The sequence below is a fragment of the Gambusia affinis genome, linkage group LG04 (assembly GCF_019740435.1).
Source record: "Gambusia affinis linkage group LG04, SWU_Gaff_1.0, whole genome shotgun sequence".
NCBI lineage: Eukaryota > Metazoa > Chordata > Actinopteri > Cyprinodontiformes > Poeciliidae > Gambusia > Gambusia affinis.
This window is the reverse complement of record NC_057871.1, coordinates 16,978,447-17,000,291: the sequence shown is the minus strand read 5'-3', so window position 1 is coordinate 17,000,291 and position 21,845 is coordinate 16,978,447. Positions and strand designations below refer to the sequence as shown.

Genomic DNA, 21,845 nt, shown 5'->3' with positions numbered 1-21,845 from the left:
GGCCTGTCTGTGAATAAGAATGTAGGATTAATATTGATGTTACATAAACTTTTATTGATTTTTTTTTTTCCTATTGTGGTGAAGAACTTGCCCAATGTCCCTAATATACATAATGGTATGCCCGGTGACACAACCTCTAATTTTGAGTTTTGGTTTGTAATTTGCTTTAGAACAACATTACTACCAGGTGCTTTACCTGCACACAGGACTTGTGCTGGAGGTGAGTGGTCATCAATGAACCTTTGGATTGGCTGCTTTCCAAACCCTAGACAATAGCATGTCAAGAAACAATGCCACTCGGTATTCAGTCTTATCAAGCTGTCATAATTTGTATACATATATATTTTTTTACAAAAGAAAGTAAGCATGCCAAACTTTTAGTGTGCTTTTGTGTTAGATTATAAATATCTCGAGTTTTATTTTCTCACACAACAGTTCTCAACCCGTCTTCTGAAAATGTAAAAAGCATGTCACAACAACAAATCTACCAAGACAAACTTAGGTCAGTGAGGTGGAGGAATCGCAAGCTGCAGACAGCATGTAGACAGCCAGGAGTTCATAAATGGGTGGGTCGCGAGCTGGATGTGGACCACGGGCTGCCATTTGAGGGCCACTGTCAAAGACAATGGATAAATGACTGGAAACTGTAGAGAGACTAAGAGGTCATAAACTCATCCTCATATAAAATCTCATGGTTTATTTTTTCAACAGTGATCAGGCTTGTCTAGATCCAGCAGTAACTATTTTGGGGGAATTAAGATGAGCCAAAATCATGGAGGAATTTTACGGTCATGACTTCAGGTGACTACCAGTTCAAGGCGATGGTACTCCTTGTTCTGCGAGAGAGCAGACGGAATTCATAAGTGAGTGGAGGTTTGCAAGTGGAGGTTTGCAAGTGGAGATTTGATCCGTGCAGAGAGAAGGTTTGCACGTGAGGGAAAAATCTGAGCGCGAACACAAAGATTTGAGAGAATACAGAAAATATTTGAAAAAGCATCGCAAGTTTTGCGAGTATTCCTGTTTTCAAATTGAAAAAAGTAAACTGACAGCAAGTGGAAGAAATCCTGTTTTCAAATTGAAAATGTATGCTCTCAACTCTTGGCAGTAAACCTCCCCGGTACAAAACATATTAATAGGCAACAAAAGCAAGATCAGCACTGAGATCATTGAATTTGAAAGCAGGTGAGTCATAAGACAGATGCAGTTAATGTTCAGTGGCCCTGAAAAAATAAACTGCAGCAGTGACCAACATTGTTGTCCGTACATGTTGTCTTGCCTGGGTGTGGCTGCCACAGACAGTATTGAACTGAGCTTGTATTTAGAAACTGGGGAATTTCTCTGTGCTTTTATCCTAAGACGACCACAGTGCTTCAGTGTTGTGCCTCACACATACCTTCAGCTCCGCAGTCCATTCCCCAGACAGCTGTGGGAAATGTGGTGAGGCCACTCTGGCTTTGGACGCCTCCCAGGCACCACAGGGATAAAAACTGGCCTTGGTCATGTGACCCTGTCATGTGACACCTAGAAAACCGATGAGAGGAGTTAGAGGGCTAACCGCTGGATTTTCATACACCTTATTAAACCGTTTAAAACTGTAAGTCAATTACACCTCCCTTTGAGTATTGGTGATTCATATCCCCCATAACTCTAAAGCCTGGCTAAGAGATCGCAGATGCATGAATGATTCTCAGAGAATCACCTGGGCTGTGAGCTCTGACTGTTTCCCATCCAAGACACTGCGCCTGGTAAAGCTCTGGGCTTAGCCGCCATTGTTTACTCTTTCCCCACAGATCCAAGCACCTGTTACAGATTGAGCTGTACATAATCCAGCTGCAAGCCATTTTCTTCTAACACCCAAGAAGATAACAACCCCTTGAGCACAAGCGATTAGGCTAATTGGTTTTGATGATGGGAAGAAACAAAGTCGGAGGAGAGGGTAGAAAGTTTGTGGGCCAGAAATGGTGGTCTGCAGGGGCAATCTGTTCAAAATAAGCAAATGGATATGTGGGCATCTGCCCAGTTCTGTTTTAAATAATGAGCAGTGACTTCCCTTGTTTGTGCTCATCTTCGCTTGTTCCATGTTCTGGCTGGCCCACATGCCCACCTAACTGCTGTTATGGTTAAATGCCTGCACATATCTGTCTGTCTCCTTTCTCTATTCTGCCGCCAGCTTGCCCATCTCCTCATTTGCTTTTCATACAGAGACAATTAAGTCAAATTTCCCAACGCCCTACTAGATTCTTTGTTCTTGGTCTTTGTTTTTGTTGTTGGTCTCCCAGTTCTTAGCTGTTCTTTCTCTCTCGCCGGTTCTTGCGGGTCTGTTTCGCGGGTGAGGAGGTCAAGGCCGGGGGCGTAAAAAAAGAGAGCAGGGAGTTGGTGGGGTGCATTTCCAGCTTTATGACTAACCACATGTGTTTCTGGGTCTTAATATTTATATGTTTCTCATGGAAAATAGGGTGGTGAAAGAGGATGCTGGGAGAAGAAAGACAGGCATATGGTTCTTGTTTGCGAGATTGCGCTAAGAGCTGGACTGTTTGTTTCCTGCGATGAGCAGAAGGAAATGCATTGTCCTAATTATCTTCTAGCTTGGCTCTTGCCCAGGCAATGGTCACGTTTTATTACATATAAATACTTGATGTAAACAAAATGCAGTTTGATAGAAATGCCTGACGCACTGTAATGCTCAATTTCTTTTTTAGAAAACACATCTGAAGGGTGCGTGCTTGAGTTTTCCAATGAAGCAAATATGTTTAGTGATTGTAATAGAAGCTCTTCTTGTTTCACACACTAAAGTGTCTTACTCCATGCATGAAGTTCTGCTCCTGCAACTCTTTCACTTGTCTTGGGAACTGTTGGCAAAGTTCTGATTAGCATTATGAGAACCAGAACCAGGTACTTTCCTCCCACCCTTCTCTTCTCCAGTGTCTGAAACCAAACCAAATGCCTTGTAGGGGATGGTAGTGGAAGTCCGTGGTGCGTTCCATTCTTTTTGGGATTTAATCTGCTCAGGATCAGACTTTGTAATATTCTGCTATGATTCTTTCCACAGATTGTGGAAGGCAGCTGTTTCATGTGATTTCTTGCATGTGGAACTCCACCACTTGAAAAAAGAGCTTCTTTCTTGCATATTTTTTTGGACAGTTCTCAAAAAAGACATCCTCATAAAGAATTTCATATATCTCAGGAACTACAAAGGTGTATTTGACTGTTTCTGGTATCAAAACAAAGGTAATATTCCAGAGAATACTCTAGAGGTCTAAAACTCAACACCTGTATTACTGAATAAGGGCAAGTACATATGGCACACAGTGAACAAATAAAAATAATACATTCTAGTGGAAAACATTATGTAATGTGGCTTTTCCTTAAAAGCATGCAGTTGAAACCCAGAATCTCTAGCAATCCACAGAACAGGTTCTGACCACTTACTGTATTTCATTCCAATAAAATTAAGGATAGACATTTTGGAAAGGTATTAGTTGATAAAATAACAGGCAAACATTCTAAATGTGCCATTTTTGGACATTTCAGCACCATGTATGCAATTACAAATTTCTCTCTTTTTTTTAAATTTACTTTTTAATTTTAATTTTTTCCCCTAACATCTATCTTCCTATAAATATTGTTTATTAACAATGGTTTTTATAAGAGCGGAGTGATACTTAAAGCACTATCCTGGGCGCTCTGGTTATAAAAGCCTTGGTTGATTTGGGTGATTGACACATCCAATAGCCAATAGAATCAGGGGGGATTACAAACTCCCATAGCAACATCATTCACCAATCACAACTAGCAAAAACGTATTTGCGTAAATGACCGGAAAGCTCCAGCTGCGCACAGCTGCGCGCTAACGTGAAGGAAGTCCTTTGAGTTTACAGGCGCATCCATGGAGACAGAAAAGTTGAAAATAGTGAGGAATCGTGTCAGTGTGACACAAGGACAATGGATTACAAGATCTGCGTGGAAATATTTATTCTAACATGGATTATGACAATGACGCAAAGGTAGGACTGACTTTATGTATTTAGCTTTGTGAAATTAGCTATGTTTATTTATGTATTTTTTTGCTGCTGGTTCAGTGAGTTTTACACATAGCATGCTGATTCTACTATTGTTAAAAACAATAGAACTTGGGTTTTAATCTGATTGGTAGTTTGTGTGCGCTGTTGTTGCTGTGTGTTTACCAGGTGTGAGTCCTTAGCGTCTAATTAGTCTCTAGTTATGCTTTTTTTCTTTCATAAAGCTGATTAGTGTTGGAACTGGGTGTTGTGGAGGTAGAAAATGTTGTCATATAGATGAGCTTTTGCCCGTTACATGAATATCCAATATGCCTATATTGGTTATTGTATAGCATGTGCTAAGATTGAACGTTAGCAAAGGGCTGCAGGCGCCATTGTTGGGGCTGCTAGTGACCGAGGATGATGGTAGTGATGTAAGGTGTTACTTAGTGATACAGGAGTACTTTGAAGGTTGCATGATTTACTGTTTCCTTCTGTTATTGAAATAAATAAATCAAGACTCATTTACCTAGTTTGTTGTTGCTGGATTACACACATAAAAAAATCTACTTCTACTGTATGTTTTGTGTGCAACATTTGAACAAGCCTGGAAAACACTGGGACAACATAGTCTGTCAGATCATATAACTCTTTGTATGCCATAACACACAACATGTATAGAGGACAAAATGCACTGCACATCACCCCAAAAACAACATAGCGACAGTGAACTGTGGAGGTGAGAAGATAATGTTGTGGGGCTGTTTTTTTTTTTGTTTTGTTTTTTTTTCTCCTTCATAAAGGTACTGGCAAAATTCATATAATTGAAGGGAGAATGAATAGGAAAAAAAAGTACCATGACATTCTTGACAAAAATCTGCAGCCATCTACCAGAAGAGATGAAGAGGAAGAAAATAAAGCCCAATTTTAAATTGGACTTCTATCATCTAAAAAAAAATCTGAGATGATAGAAGAGGCTCACATAGCCTTTAAGATTTAAAGACTGAATGGGCCAAAATCAAACCTTAGCAATGCATGTGACTAGTTTACAGGGGTGTCAAACTCCAGTCCTCAAGGGGCGGTGTCCTGAAACTTATTGATGTGCCTCTGCTGCACCACAACTGAATGGAATAATTAGGTCATTAGCAAGGCTCTGGAGAACTGACCTACACAAGGAGGGGGTAATTAAGCCAATCCATGCCAGTGTTTTGTACCTGTGGCACATCTAAAAGTTGCAGGACACCAGCCCTGGAGAACTGGAGTTTGACACTCATGCTGTAGAGGAAGCATCTTTAAACTGACCTTGCCAACAAAGGCTTAATCTGTTTTTTTATTTTTATTCTTTTTTTCTACAAAGTATTATATAAATATCTGAATATACATATATACTTATTCACGTTGCTTTACGTATTACAACTAAACAAATGGACATTATATGTAGTTTTTTTTTTTGTTTAGAATGTGTTTCTCCTTTTCATTCCTTTTATCAAGTACTTTCTGTTGAAAATAGTTAGTGTTCAGTAAAATAACAATAAGCAACTAATCACAACAGTATGCGTTGCTTCAAGATATTGCCTGATTTAAATCAGTGGAAAATTACCATACAAAACAACAGGACTATAAAGGCATGTCAAAACTCAGCTGAACATCAAAGCGATGTGTTCATCCAAAACAGTTGAGCACTAAATGAGTCACAGACATCTTTCAAGGAGGCATGGCCTGTCGTTTGTCGAAATGGGACACCGAAAAGGCAAACAGATTATTTATTCATGTGTTGATTTGATGGTTGTTTTGGTCCCTCTTGTCACACTTCCATTTCAAATGTCAAAGGACCTCATTTAGGCTGTGTCAAAGAAGAAGTGTCACGTGGAGAGACGGGGCCGAGTCAGCTGCTCTCGCAGAAAGAGACGGCACTTTTTCAAAGGATGCAAGTTTAGCTTTAGCCTTAGCTGCACACTTCTTGGTCTTTCCTCATGAATATGGATCTTATTGTGGGAAAAAAAGAGGGTAAAGGATTCAGCTTCCCTGATCCCATCTCCTGCTTTGGATAATTTTAAGAGGATAAAAAAAAACCAGAAAGCAAATCAGAGCAATGAAGTAAGTGGAGGTGGAAGGTCATGAGTGACAGCGGGATGAGTGCGAGCCAGGAAAGTGAAAGAGGAGGATATTCAGTGCTGCTTTATTTTGCCAGGGTGTAGGCTGATGTAAACAAACACAGAGCTTATGCAAGCTTTTGATCTTATGATCCGTGAAATCTTCTCGGAGAAAACAGGAAAATTAGGCCTCACTGAAGGGAAAGAGGAGGGGCGCAGTGGGCAAAGGCTCATCGGAGAAGATATTTAGTGGGAGAGCTGGAGTCAAATGAACGTCCCCCTCCACTTAATTTGCCACAGCTTAACACTGTTTTCCCTGAATGTTTAACCCTGAGGTACTCATGAGGATTGGGATTGGTTGAAGGATTGTTCCCTGATCAAAATTGAAGATTTTTTTTTTTTTTTAAACTGTAATTGTCTTTATTTAATAGTGGGTCCTTATGGCGAAGGACCGTTCAGCAGGACCACACAGTGGTTTACAAAGCACCAATAACCAGGCAATTAGTTCTGTTTCACCATAGACCGGGTTCGTATGGGGAGACAGGGGAAATCTTTTTAAAACTCTTTTTAAATGTGGATCTTATTGAGCAAAGCTGATTTTCATCAGATGGCCACATTCACTGAATTTTGTTGACACTGCACTGGCGGCTCAATGGGGTGGGGGGCGGGGATGGGCTGCTGGGTGATAAAAGTGGGATAGGGAGGAGGAGGAGGAGGAGGAAGAGGAGGAGGAGGAGGAGGCTACTTGAAAGACAGAAAAGAGGGAATCAGTTTCTTTGCCCACAAGCTGCACTTTAAAAAAAATTCTTTCCCCTCACGTAGCTCCCTGGTAGGATATGTGAATTTGGTACAGAGGTGAGCAAGCTTACCCCCCATCCTCCCTCTGTGGAAAACGCGTGCCCAAGAGCTATTCATTTGAACTTCAGTGAGAGGCAGCCTTCTTGTGAGGACTTGAAACAGGCATCTTATGGAAGCTGTTAGAAGTGCCCAGGCATGCTTTCTTTATCTGATGTGATGTGAGGCTCACTTTTGTTTGATGAATCCATACATGGATACAAAACTGGTATCCTAGGATGGAAAAGAGTGCGATCAGGAGCAAAAAGGGGAAGATGGGAGGATGAAGACCCCGACACTGTAGCTGTGCCACACCTGTTACAGCATGTTTCCGAGAGTAGTGACAAAAGGCAAGCCAGGCGTTCTGCTTACGTTTCTTTACAGAGTTGATTTTATCTTTCTCTCGGTGGCTGTCTTTTGATAGTTTAGCATGTACATTTAATGGGTGTGTACCTCGTCTGTAGAATATTCCAGGACACATAGTTTTATAGGGCACAGAAATGCTTTTTTTTTTTGTGTTTTTTTTTTTTGCAAACTAATCTAGTTGGATTTGGCATGGCCATGATGCAACTCTTATCAGATTTTTTTAGCTTAGATACTTAACTAATGCAAACATAAATTGAATTTCACCACCCCCAACATTGGGTGTTGACCTTTTAGTAAAGTATCTTGCCACCATCTTCTGATGATTGCAGGCGCAGTTGTGCTAGAAAAGAAAATGAGCTATGGACGCTTTATGAACACAATAAATGTCTCGGTCTGTAATTTGGCTACGTGCAACCTCAGGAAAACCACAAGATGTCACTTAGAAACAGACAACTCTTACTTTGAGACCAAAAATAGCTACTAAATCCATATAATTTGGGAAGAAATCCTTGTAGGAGTTTTTCTGAGCAAAGGTGCAGTATTTAGAGTAAAACAAACAAAAACAAAAAAATCACTTCCCAAAGGGTTGATTGTGCTTTTTAGCATTTCTTTATTTTACCATTTTATGTTTTACTTTAGCTGGACAAGAACTTTTAAAATCCATATATCTTTTTTCTTCTCTGTGAGTTACTCTGTTGCAAATCACAATGAAATACATTGCAGGTTGCAGTCGTGCCAAAACAAATTTTGTGAAAGTTTAAAAGCTATAGCTGCATTTGTAAGTAAACATGTGTTACATGTACCAGTAAAAGTATCTCGTCTCATCTCGTTTAAATTGATCACTACCAAAGTGTAACTGTGCTCTTCCAGCTTTGTCTCAGACACGGACTTGTTTTTCCTCCAACAATGTATCAAACGTATCAACAACTCGGTGCTGAATACCCAAAATGCCACGGCACATCTCAGGTTTTATGCCCTTTTGTCTGCGTTGCTTGCCGTTCAACTTTGTATGATAACGAATCAAAGCTTCCCCAATCCAAGTTTGTTTTCCACTTGAAATGCAGTCTTCTTGTGTTTGCTGCTCTTTGAAAACGTTTCGTTTTGAAAGTGGGGGGTAAAAAAGAAGCTGTGGAGATGACAGGCACCGAGCTAAAATGGCCAAGTAGTAAAAATGTCACCAAAAAAGCACATTCTGCATTACTTTTGATGGAGATCCGCCTTTTAACAAGTTCTTCGCTCGAGATCTTTTCAAATCTCAAAGAGAGAGAGAGAAAGGGCAGAAGACAGCAGACAAAAGAACCCAAACGCAGAGACTTCACTTCTCCCTTGAAGATGTTAAAATTAGTGTCTTTAAAAAAAAAAAAATCAAAGGCTCAACATTAAACGCTGAAAGATGCTTGAAATGTCGACACTGCAGTGTTTTAGAAAAAAGGACATAAGATGAGAGATACTTGCAACAGACTTTGGTGTCACTTCAAAGCCTTGACTTTAAGAAAGTGGGCTAATATAATACTGATAGGAGAATCTTTACCTGGCTTTGTTGACCTCATCTTAAGCTTCTGACAGTCCAACCACACATCTCAGGACAATGCCGACACACCAGGAGGTAAGGTGTAGGCTGAGGGGTCTGCAGGTTGAGGGAGGTTTGACGTGTAACCCTTGAGGGCATCTTTGGTCTCTTGCTCTGTGACGGCTTCTTTCTTTCTTTTTTTTTTTTTTTTTTTTTTCTTGTTATGCTTCGAAAAAGATGGCCGCCTTTGAACTCTGCAGCAGCTATAGAAACGGCTGGAGTTCCTCCACTTTATGGCCTGGTTGTCAGCGTCTGACTGGGCTATCGTGATGGGCCGACATCATTAGAGGCTGCCGTACACAGGACACATATTGACACATTTGCTGACACAGAGTACATAAACAAGGCTCTGTGGAAGTGAACGTGTGCGGGTGTTTGTTTTTTGGGGGCCATTTTAATTGGCTCGGCCCGCAAAGTTACGGACATCAAAAGGCCCGTGAGCAGCAGAGGGCTGATGGGTTTGGACTGGTGAGAACTCCCCTTTCATGTCTTGGGTTTCAGACTTTGTGAACAAAATAAAACTTTTACATCTCTTGTTAGCCGTGAATCATCCCGGATCAGGAGGAACAATTCGTGGCAGATGAGTTGAATCTTATGAGGTTCATCCAAAAAAAAAAAAAAAAAAAAAGGTCAATAGATCATTGGTAGGGTCTAAGTTTACTATGTGTTGCACAATTGCTTTGCAAAAGTGTTCATTTAATTTTCAATTCATTTACTGGACCTTATGAGATGGACAAGCACAAAGTAGCAAAGAGTGCAAAGTGGAAGAATTATTATTATTTTAAATAAAAGACAAAGAAAATGTGAAAATTTTCTTTGTCAAAATGTGACAAAGAAAAGATTTTTGGCCTTTGCAATATCTGAATCCTGGTGGAAAATTCAGCTGTTCACACATTGATTTTTCACTTTGATTGATCAATACATTCCATAGTTTTACTCTCTAAATGCTCTATTTTGCTTTATATTTTGAATGTTTTCCTTTTAAAATTTCTTTTACTTTCACATTTTGCTTGGTGACCCTGTGTTCCCTGAAAGGTACCTTTTGAACAAAATGTATTACTGGTTTCAATAGTGGTTGGAAAGCAGCATCCGCTGTCGCTGTTATTTGGACGCATGGTGGGAGCCTTCTGGGTCGATATGCAAATTTGCTTTTGTATATATGGCCGGGAACAGGGCGGTCCACACAGCAGCTGCACATGCGCTCTGATCACAAATTCTGGGACGTATGAAGGAAATGTGCGCATGGTTTAGAACCTGTGAATGTTTTTGTGCGCTGCACTTTCCAAAAATTTGTCCCTACTCCAAGTTTAAGCTTGAAAGCTGCATGCTCTTTTATTCATGAAGCCCAAGGTGTTCACTCAAAAGGAGGGATTGCTGCAAAGTCAGAGATTGAATTTAGGTGGCTATAGACAGAAAATCTGTTTAGTAAATAAACTACATTTAATTACACCGACTTACAGTTAAGATCAGATGAAAATGTCTAAATTCACTTTGAATCTCCCCGTGTGGCTGGATTAAATTGACAGTATTTTTTTCCTACTATGAGTGAGTTTTTTCTCGTAGTGCCTCGAGACGTTTGTTGGGAATTGGCTCTATAAAAATAAATGGAATTAAGCTGAACTAAATTAAAAACTTCTCCCTAAACTGTTTTTATTTTATTACATAATTATCCCTGCTGCTCTTTGAATAGCCTAAAGAATTGTCAGAGAGGAAACGGGTTTAATAACTCCAGCAGGGTTAAATTATAAAAGCAGGGTTAGATTATAAAACTGTTGTCCAAGCCTGGATTAAAAAAAAAAAAAAAAGTAGCACTGCTTTTTCCATCACCTGAAAATGGAAAGAGTTTTGCACAGGACAGGGAGAGACATGCAGAGAGCAGTGGGCAGGAAGATATTGATATTGCATATTGATTCTGGGGAAGCTGCAGATGTGAGAGTATGTTGACGGAGAAAGCATTTAGTTGTGAACCCTGCAAATCTGGCTTTAAGGGAAGACTGGCAAGAAGAAAACCATTGTTGTAAGAAACCTACAAAAAGTCTGGATTAGTGTTCAAAAGGCCATGTAAGAGACACTGCAAACACACGGATGTTAAAGTCTATATTGAAAATATGATGGCAGAAATCTACCCTTGTAACTTAACCTGAAAGCACCATCCCAACAGTGAAGCAAGATGATTGTAGCTTCATATTGTGGGATGCTTTTCTTTAGGAGCTGAAACAAATGATGGTCAGAATTGACAGGAAGAGGAATGGAGTTAAATTGCAAAGTAATTTTGGGAGAAAACGTACAAACAATTTGAGACTGGGGAGGAGGTTCAGGTCCAAGTTGGCCCTAAGCATTCAGCCATGGCTACGATTATATGGTTTTAGTCAAAGTATGTCCAATCAAAATCCAAACCTAAATACAGTAGAGATTTAGCAAAACTTGAAAACTGGCATTTGAAATTCTCCCCATTCTCTCTGACTGAAATTGAGGTATTTTGCTAACAAAACAGGTAAAAATGGCTGCCTCTAGCATAAAGCTTATAAAGACATAACCCAAATGCATAACATTTTTCAATTTTTTTTTTTGTAAAAAAAATATATATATAAACATGTATCTTTGTCATATAAAATAAAGTCCCAAATTAAAATTTGTAGTTGCAGTGTAACCAAATTTTAAGACGTTGTTGTGAGGTAATGTGTGAAAGCAAAACCAAGAAATTGCTCAAAAATAGAGCAGCTTTGGTACTTGACATCTTCAGCCTTGTTGTTTCCTTAAAAGCCTAGTAAAATGTAAAACCTTTCTCCTCCCAAAAGTTTTTTTTTTTTTTTTTGTGAATACTTAAATATTCCAGTCTCCGTAACTTCAAAGAACTGACGATGTTCGCAAGTCCACATCCCTGCGAGCGCTCTGCTCATTCCCGCTCTTTCATTCCGTCGGCCCCTTCAGTAAATATGTGCAATGGCTCGTCTTTTCAAACAGATTCATTTTCCATGTATTTATTTTAAATGAATATTATTAGCTGGCCAGGCAAGAAAAGGTTCTTATGCTAATCCGCCGGAATCGCACAGGCATTTTCATTTAATGCCTACTTATAGGCCATTCTTTAACGACTATTTGCCTCACAGTCTTAGCAAATGAGCTCTGCACCCTAGACTCCTCTGCGCTCATAATTTCATTGCTAACAAGAAGATACCCCCACCTCGTCCTCCACCCCACTCCACCCTCTCTCCCTCCTTTTTTTTTTTTTATTTTTTACTTTGATCCCAGAATGTGTTTTTTGAATCTGCTGGTTGTGTATTTGAACATCAATGGAGCCACAGTTGCAAGTGCTTGCTTTCATTATTTTTCAAAGAGATAAAACGAAACAACAGAGGGATGGGAGGAGACGCAGGGGGTGGGGGATGGCTTGGTTGGGGGCATCATGGGAGGAAGCGCAGGGAGAGTAGGTGACAGACCAGGACGAGCCTCGCAATGTGTGTCAACGTGAAGTCACATCATCATCATCATCATCATCATCGGGTTGGGTCCTACTTAGTACAATAGCTGACCTCCCCACCATCGCTTCTGCTTTTTACTGGACTGGTGCTTTAAATGCTGCATTGTTATTATTTCTAAACAAACTGACATTTTTTTTTTTATCTAATAATATTTTCTATTGCTTCCAGGTGTGTTTTGAATTTGTAGTCCCCCCACTAAGACAAAAATTGAGTTTAAAGTTTTCAATACAGTGGCAGAGACAGATAGCTGCAAATAAAGACAGGATTTGTAATGATACATAACATAAGCAGAAAAAAGTTTGGAAAAGCAGCAACTTTTCCAAACTTGTACTTTCATGTGACGTGAAAACACAAGTTAGGAAAGCAGTGTTGCTAAATATTTCATACATTTGGCAAATACCTATAAAATAAGAATACCAAATTTCAAAGGTGACAATCTTGACAAAGCAACTTCAATATATTCCACATTATCTGTCCCTGTAACACATTTCTTCATTAATAGCTCAACAGACTGGAAAAAAAAGATAAATAATACTTTGCTTTTCAATTATGCACAAAGAAAAATATATAGGGCACAAGATAATTTAAAACTGCAAACATTTAACAACAGTTTTATAAAGTATTAATCAAAGTAAAACAAATCTACATCCACATATTTCATACATTTGGCAACAGCTAGAGCCTTGCTCTGATTCTTTTAGAAGAATAAGTAAATTAATAGCTAATTTGGAATATCTAGTGATTATGAAGAAGATATGTTTATTAAAAATATATTCACTTGGCAATCTTATTGAGGAAATTAATCATTCATTTTCACATACCAAAACATGGATGTTTAATATGTCTCCAGAAACATGTTTGCTGTTGTCTTGTGTTGTGTTGTTCAATTTCTTAAATGATAATTTGACTGAAAAAAGTTTATTTTTACATCAAACTAACTTGGGGATCCCACAGTAGGTGTTAGTCTACAGAGCAGGGCATCACAAGTGCAAATGACCTGTCAACTATTTGGAGATTTTTAAGTTTGGTTTTTTTTTTTTTTTTTTTTTTTTTAAATCACATCCAGTCACAGCTGCCAACCCAGGCATTTAAACCAACCATGGGTCCATTTCAGTCAATTAGTCCCAGATTCCAAGGTTCTGTTTTAAGCATAAGAGCAAATTCCAGGTAGTAAATGTAGCTCCTGGTCCAGTAACACACACCTCTCAAAAGCAAGTCCTCCACTCTGTTTTTCAGGTGTCTTCAAGAGGCAAACATGCATGGAAAATGAATCGAATGCATAAATAGATTTGTAGTTTTAAAGACAAACACTTTCCTTGTCACTGCTTGTTCAGCTTCTTGATACATTTTATTTAAAGGACCTTTCAAAACACTTAGGGACACTGTACAAACAAGATGAGGAAAAAAAAAAAACATGACAATAAACCAACAAACCATCAGCCAACCATCATAAGTTAAAACATTACAGAGAACTTGCAAATTTGAACAAATGATTTTGATATTGGTGGTTTTTAAACTGAAGAAGGGAATCAATGTTGCAGGTATCAGGATCCAGCTGATTCCAGTGCTGGGATGCAGAGTAAGAGAAGGTTCTGGCCCACATGGTGCTGAGGAAAATGGAGGAGACGGAAAAGAGACAGAGGACCTGACGGAGTGGGAGGGCGAGTGAATGAAGAGGAGCTTGGACAGGTAAGGTGGTGCCAGGTGGTGGATGGCTTAAAGGTGACTAGAAGGATCTTGTTGGTATCAGACTAACTCTAGCTCAAATATATCTATAAGGCTGAATTATTTGCAGCTGTAACGCCTCTTCTGTCACACCTGTGTTGCTCAAATAAGAAAACTATCTAGCTAGATAAAAATTCTTCAGATCCCAAATTAATTTCTGCTCAAAATTCTCATCTAGCATATTGCTTGAGACTTAAATCTCTGTATTTAGTCTTGTTGATTATGATCTATCTTAGACACTAATCAACTTTTTAAAAAGTAAAGTAAAACTTCAAGATAGCGTAAGTAACATTTATTTAATGTGTATTGTACATTCTTTTATTGTGCTTGTTCTGTAAAGCACTGATATCTGGCTATGAATGGTGCTGTACTAATAATCAACATGCCTGGCTTTACTTTGGAGGAGTCGGGTGAGCAAAGAATGAGTTCAAAAAAACGGTAACACGAAACCAGAGCCTTGGATTTTAGGCCTTGGACGTGAACTGTACATTTAGTCACCATTTTGCCTTAACATTCAGATTATAGATAAGCGGCTGTGTCTTTGAAAGATCGCGATTGGTTCCGACCTTCACCTTGAATCCCCGTCCACCTATTGTGGCACCCATTGCTGCGACTGTGGTGTACAGGTATTGAAGTTTTCTACCAAGGTATAATGAGTGACGGGGCTTCTTTGATTCCTTGAAAGCTTTCATCTTCAGTCAAGGTCCCCACTGGTAGAGTGCACTTTCTCTTTTCCTGTTCTTCTTTGTCTCTTGCCTTGATGTCTGATGGCAAAGAAGGAGAAAAAGATCTTAAATACAGTCCCCATTCAATTACCAACCTTCTGTCTGCAATTTTCTCATCATGCACCCTTTTTCCCTGGATTTATGCTCATAATTGGGATGCCATAACTGAACTATGAAAACAAATTTTGCCTGTTGTCGTGTATTAGAAAGTTAGCTAGGCAGTCTTTTGCTTGTGCAGCAAGTCAAAATCATTACTGCCTGAGCTTGTAACATCCCTCTGAGAGAGGGCTTTTGGAGGGCTTTAAGAGCACAGCAAGTCACTTGGAGGCAGAGTTTTATATTTTTGCAAGATTTGTGGTGGGAAAAGAAGCAAACTTGAAAGGAGAACAACAAAGACAGCATTTGTTCTTTCTCCGTGCTTCCACCCTCAGTCTAGGGTTCTAATCTCTTATTGTTTCAGACCCAAATAGAGACAAAGGAGTCGCAGATCAAAACAAATGACTATCAAACTATCAAGCAAGCACCACCCTGCTATGATTCCAAACGCTGACTGCGGGAGAGCGAGAAGAGAGTCAGAGTCAGATGGGTCGCACATTGTTTTCAGTCGCTTTGATGCGGAACTTAAAACACTTGGAGTAAAAAAAAAATATTCAAACATCCACCATGAAAGAAGGAGGAAAAGGAGAAGACGGAGAGGAGAAAGAGGGCGTGACGCGAAACAAGCTAACACCCTTTGCATATGTGCACTTGTCTTTGTTTCATTAGTGGTCCAGCCGATAACCTTTATTAGGCCTGATCTGGAATTAAACTCGTGGACCAGCAGCGCTTTGAAGCTACAACGGGCTCTTTTCCTGTTTGTGCTGTAAATGCAGGTTGTGGTGTGGAGATAAAGCACTTCTGAAGGATATTAAGACTTGAAAGTCCCTGGGCTATTCTTTGGTACATATTTGATGTTGTTCTTTTGCTCCTTGGCTAAATTAGCATATCTCTTTCAAAGCTCCTCTCCCCAACCTCCCCACTGATAAATGTAATCCTCTGCCATCATGTGTTCACTTAAAAGTCATAAATGATGGAAGTACATTGTGTTCACCGCTGACACATCAAAGTGCGATAACACGATTAGCAATGATGACTCGAGTTTGTTTCCCCCCCCCATCCTTTCCCCTTCGTCCTCATCATCAGCAGCCATTTGCTCCTTGCTGTATTTTTATCTCTTTCATTTTGGCGCACATCACAGCCTCTGTTTCAAAGTCACCGTACCAGTTGCAGAGGGGTGACAAAACCTTCGCTTCAGTTTGCTCACTTTCATTCAGACTCTGCCGAAAATTTTCCATCAGCTAAATTTAGTACAGATCACATCATCCCCCTCTCTCTCCCTCAGTGTGTGACAGCTTCTTCTCAACTTTTTTTTTTTTTTTTTTTTCCTCTCAAAATGAGTCATGTTTGCTGGGTTAGAGGGCAAATGCGCTGCACCACTGTAAATGAGTCTGTAAGTTAAACTGCAAGGCACACTTTCTGGCTCATCACAGTGCACACATCAAAACAAAAGACAGTGACAGCACATTTGTGATCTATTATTTAGCCCCTTCTGTATTTGATCACGAGCGCTTGCCAGAGTGATGATCATGCAGATTAAGTCTGTTTCTTTCACTCACCGTGCTAAACGCCTTTGCTTTTCTTGTTTTGAGATTTTTCTGGTTTTTTTTGTTTTTTGTTTTTTTTGCTACATTTGCAATTGTAATTATGAGCTAACAGTATTTTTCTTTTTTTTTTTTAGATTTTAAACACAGTGAGCTACTAAAACATCAGTGGAGAAACTTAACTGCTTAAAATATTTTTATTTTGCACATACAATACAATAAAAAGGAATTTGCCACCTTACTGATTTTGTCGTTCTTTTTTATTTTAGAATGTTTTAAATTGTCATTAAAATTTTTATTTACTCTGGTTGTATTTACAACCAGAGTAAATAAAAATGATTACATAATGTCTTAAATATAAACCTAATAACAGGTTGTGGCAACAACTGCTAACGGTCTTTTATCATTACTGACATTGAGTCTTGTAAATTGCAGTAGAGATATATTGTAGTGATTATATATATATATTGAGATAAACATCTAAATAAATGTTTTAAATCAGCCACAATAGTAACAGTTATTTATTTCTGTATCTGCATCTTTGTAATTATGCATTTCTAATTCATTACCTCCTTTTTAGTCATCACAGCAACTTGAAATATTGTGTCTTCTGAACAACTTTGAAAGCTAGCTTTGAGACAAAGTCGCAAAAATAAACTATTTTAAATTAACATTCAAAAACTGGCATGTCCTCTGATTGTTCATCTTTGATTGTTTTGACAGGAGCTTTCACAAGCGGACACGCTGTAGGTGTATGCCAATTTCCCACTTGTCATCACTTGAAATGGTGTAACCATTTTATTGCTTAGGTTGAACGGTCGGCACATTTTCAAAATTTTACAGAAATTGTTTGTATTAAATTTCTATTCAATGGAAGAATAGCCATGAGGCTTTTGAATACCGATTTCACATTAATAGTTGACATGGGTTTTCCTTTCTCTTTTAACTATCAAAAGGGTAACTCAATACAACCCCTTTTTTTTTTGTCGTCGCTTTAATTTAAAAAGAATACTAGCTGTCTTTATTTGCTTTAACGTCAGCTTGGAATAAGCTGCCTTAGCATTTTAATTATCAACAGCTAGCTTTTATTCACTTCCTTTTCCCCTTTCAGGCTAATTCCAAAACATAAAAGAGGCAGTTCAGGTACTTTATTAGCTAAATTATTCCTGAGAGGGCTGAAGGGACACACCAATCACAGCTAATCTCGTTTGATTCCAAACATGAACGCTGCTCCCTTTAACCTTAACCACTCAGCTGTGCAATTGTTCACTCAGTAGAGAGAGAAACTCTGTTTGTAATTAACGGGAGACCCCTTCATGAATTGAATTAGCATCATCTTTGTCCTCTCACCAGGAGTGTAGCCCTAATTATCCGTCTGCGTGTTCCAAGGGAGGCCATGCACAACGCAAAGGAGAACCTTCTGGTGGCCCTCGTTTTCTGATTCGCAAGACAACAAAATATTCAGAAAGAAAGACTTTTGTTCTGAAAATGAGGGCAAACTCTTGAATGCTAATTGAAGTCTGACTGCAGATGGGTCTCGTTAATTTTCCACCACGGGGTCACACCATAACCCGTTTGGTAAGCCCCTTTTATTTGTGTGTTTGTCTAAATATGTGTGTACTGCACGGGGTGTTGTAGGTGAGATCATTTCGAGGAGGGGAAGACTGGGCACCCGGAGAATAAAGTAACGGCTCAAATCCAGGGTGCCTGCACAGCGTCCAGTCTCGCCTCTGATTAAAAATGCTAATGTGTCTCCTTTTGTGCTTTGATGTGGGTCGAACACTGGTGACTGCGTTCGGGGTGGTGGGGAGATGTTACCATGAGACGACGTAATGTCGCCCTGCAATGACACCCAGCTGAGTGCTGTGACAGTCCAAATCAATCATGTCGCAGGGAGCCGCCATGAGTCCGCCAGCTAACAATCCCCCCTGCTCCTCAACTTCCAAGGCTGAGCAAGTCTAATTAGCTTCCCTCTCTCCACATGCTTCAGAAGGCAGGAAACCAAGAACGGCATAAAGAAAGTTCTGAACACACTCGGGCAGAATACGTGCAGAACACACCAAAACGTCCCACACATTACCATCATGAATTAATTCACATTTGATAGAGACAGAGACAAAAACCATAAAGAAAACCTTCATTAGCTTTTTACTGTCAGTGGCGCATATATTAGAGGTACAGTGGAAACGTACAGTTGGCATATTTGCCCCTTTTTGCATTTTGTTACATCTTTGAGCAACTCAAAGAAAATCCAGAAATGGTTCTCAGCAATGTTTGCAACTAAAAATCTAAAAGAATTCTTAAATTTGTATTCATTCCCCTCTACTCAGATACCGCAAAATAAAATACAGTGCAACCAACTGCAGTCAGAGTACACCTATTGATTAGAGAAAGTATTTCTGTGCATTATTTAATCTGAATTTAATCCCTCTGTTATTTGAAGGCATCAGATTTTTTATGAATATTAGTGAACAAACAGAAGAATGAAAACTAGGGAGACAAGTCAGGGAAATGTTGTAATATTGTAGCGCTGTTATTAAATCCATCATCCAAAATTATAAAGCTTGTGGCGTTACTGTAAGCCTACCAACATTGCCAGCTGTCGAAAGTTGAAAACTGGTGTTTTTAGATGCTGTCTGTCTTGCTGCACTTGAGCTATTTTGCAAAGAAAACAAAACAATTTCTTTATTTCCTCTAACAATTGTTGCTGCTAACCAGACGCATGTTTAAAGGCACAATATGTTGCTGATGCAACAAATCTGCCATATCATGCTTCCCTATATTCTAAGTCACTGAGCTTTGCTCTTACAGACAGACAGCTGCAGTGATATAACATACTAGCTGAGGGCAAAAAGAATAGTAAGACAATAAGAAACAGTAGGTGGTTCTCCAGAGAATTTAATGCTTTAGATTTTTTTTTAGCTCTGTGGCCCGACTATGATTTTCTACCGGTTTCTGAATAACCAAGTGTTCATAAAAGAACAAGACTGATCATAAGAACCTATGATCTAAGGAGTGTTACAAAACTATTTATAAAACGAAAATAAGACTGTAATTTAGCAAAATGACAGACTAAAAAAAGTTTTTACATCACAAGCCACGTGCATGGCGTATAAAATCAACAGGCCGAGTTAACAAGATAAATCACAATAAACCGAGGTGTGATTGAGTCTGGCCTGCCATAGAGGCTTTGCATGAGATTTGCAAAGTTTCAGCTGAACAAACTGAAACGATATTTAAACTGAAACGATACTGAGACCAAAGAGGAAATGTTTGGCCAATGCACATTATAGAAATAATATGGGATCAGGAGAAATGAACTCAAATCGACTGTCGTACTGTGAAGAAGGGCCGATGATTAGGGCAGATACAGCACCTGGGCATGTCTTACTGTTTCAGCAATGAACTCCTTTGTAATTGGAGAAGCAAAATTTGACTCGTGTGGAACAGACAAGCAACTGCACATCAAATTGCAGAAGGTGCTGCTGGTTCTGACTGAGAGGTGTCAGAATGCACCAAAATTTGTTGCACATGGGTCTGCATAACTGCTGTCTGTTCGAACAGGACAACGTTGTGATATGTTGGACTGTTTTTATTCTTTTAATCCGGTCCTTTCAATACCTTGCTCTCCGTTTCTGTTTCCCTTTCAGAGTTCCTTTTTCTCATTTTGTCGTTAAGCTGTGCTCTGTTTTTCAGTCTCTGATCTCTGAATGTCTGGCTCCAGTTCAGGTGGTCATTCCAATAGATTCTCTCCGTCTGTCCTTTGAGGTTCCCCACTCAGCTGCTCCCACTTAGTAAATACCCTCAGCATATTTTCTCCTTTGGTTCACTCTGGTGTCATCCACGTTGTGAGGATTGATGCTGTTGTTTCTTACTCATTCTGCTGCATGCTGGCGTGCAAAACATAACCAACAGCATCCAGTTTAGGATTTTCAAAATAAAAGCTCCTCCACACTCAATACATACAACGGACATATTTAATTATTTCTTGCACGGCCCGGTACCAATTGGTCCGCGGCCCGGTGGTTGGGGACCACTGCTATAGAGCATGACTGCATGCTACCGAGGCAGTTTAACCATTTAGTTAAAGTATGCAACACGAGGGACACATCTTGAAGTTGGCATCAACTTCATCATCTTGAAGTTGGCATCAACTTCATCATCTTGAAGTTGATGCCAACTTCAAGATGTGTTGAATTAGAGAATACTTCCTTAGACACTGCTGTTTCCACTCACTGCCACATTGTAATAATAAAACGGTTAACTGTGGAATATTTAATAGCAAAGAAATTTTCTAATTGGACATAACGAACAGGAGCCACGGTACTGTTCAAGAATTCACTGAACTCCTGACTGCAACCCATTCTTTCTCCAATGTTTGTAGAGGTATGGATTGAATTATCTCAATTTGTTGATTCAAAGGTGTTTCTATTGCTCCCCATTGCTAATATTTAAAATCAGTACTATCTTCCTCTATGTTTAGGACACTCCCATTAATCCACAAAGTGCTCTTTACAGGCAGTGTCACTGACAGCCAACCACAGAAGGAGACTGCCACTTCTCAGACAGTTGCCATCCTCCCATTGTATGGCTCACTTTTAGATATTTTTTACCAAAATTTCCTGGCATGTTTACCATGTTTATTCTACTTTCATCCTGCGGCGATCAGAATATGACACCGCCTTGACTCTGTTTCAAGAAACAATCCTCAGCTTGAAACCGTCATGATTGTCACACCCTGGCGATCTGTCGCTCAGCTACACACACACACAACGCTTGATACTATTTTCTTTAGTGAGATGTGTGTGTGTGTGTGTGTGTGTTTGTAAGACAGAAAAGGGGGTGCGGGGATATGAAATAGAGGAGCTTTTATCAGGCTCTGAGTTGGAAGTCTTTGAGGGCCTCCTCAGAAGCTCAGCATTTCTTCCATTGTTCTATTTCCATCCCTCGCTTCACTCCTGTCACATGTAAAATCACAAAAGCATCCTTTACCCCCACACCCATACCCCTCCCCTTCAGTCATATTCCACCCTCCTTCTCCCCCATGTTCCAACGTCGGAGAAGCTCATAACCCACTTAGATTATTCTCAAAATACTTCACAACTTTACAGTGCTCTTGCTGCAAATTGGAGTTCAGGCAAACAAGTGGAGGTGCAAAGCTGAGGTTGTGAACTTCTTTCAGTTTGAAGCGTGAAACAGATCTTCTAATTTAACCCCAGCCACTTCCTCATCCAGAAAACAGTAACACTCCTGTGTTGCGTAGTTACACTGTGTCACATGCCGTGCACACTTGCTTCCAGCGTTGTTGTTCTCGCCTCCGAGTCAGCTATCGTATGCACCGCCATGTCATGATGTTTCCACCTCCCTAACCTTGAGGTGGGGTTTGCGGGGGGCGGACGGAGTCTACCTAGT

The 21,845-nt window shown here is 39.7% G+C and overlaps 1 long non-coding RNA gene across 1 annotated transcript in view; it reads left to right on the top strand.

The window, feature by feature from the left end:
- Positions 1–3,857: 3,857 nt before the first annotated feature.
- Positions 3,858–21,845, top strand: part of LOC122830023 — a 35,517-nt gene continuing 17,529 nt past the window's right edge. The window contains exons 1-2 of the long non-coding RNA XR_006370472.1: positions 3,858–4,004; positions 13,885–14,032. This is a non-coding gene — a long non-coding RNA (uncharacterized LOC122830023). The remainder of the gene's footprint in view (positions 4,005–13,884; positions 14,033–21,845) is intronic.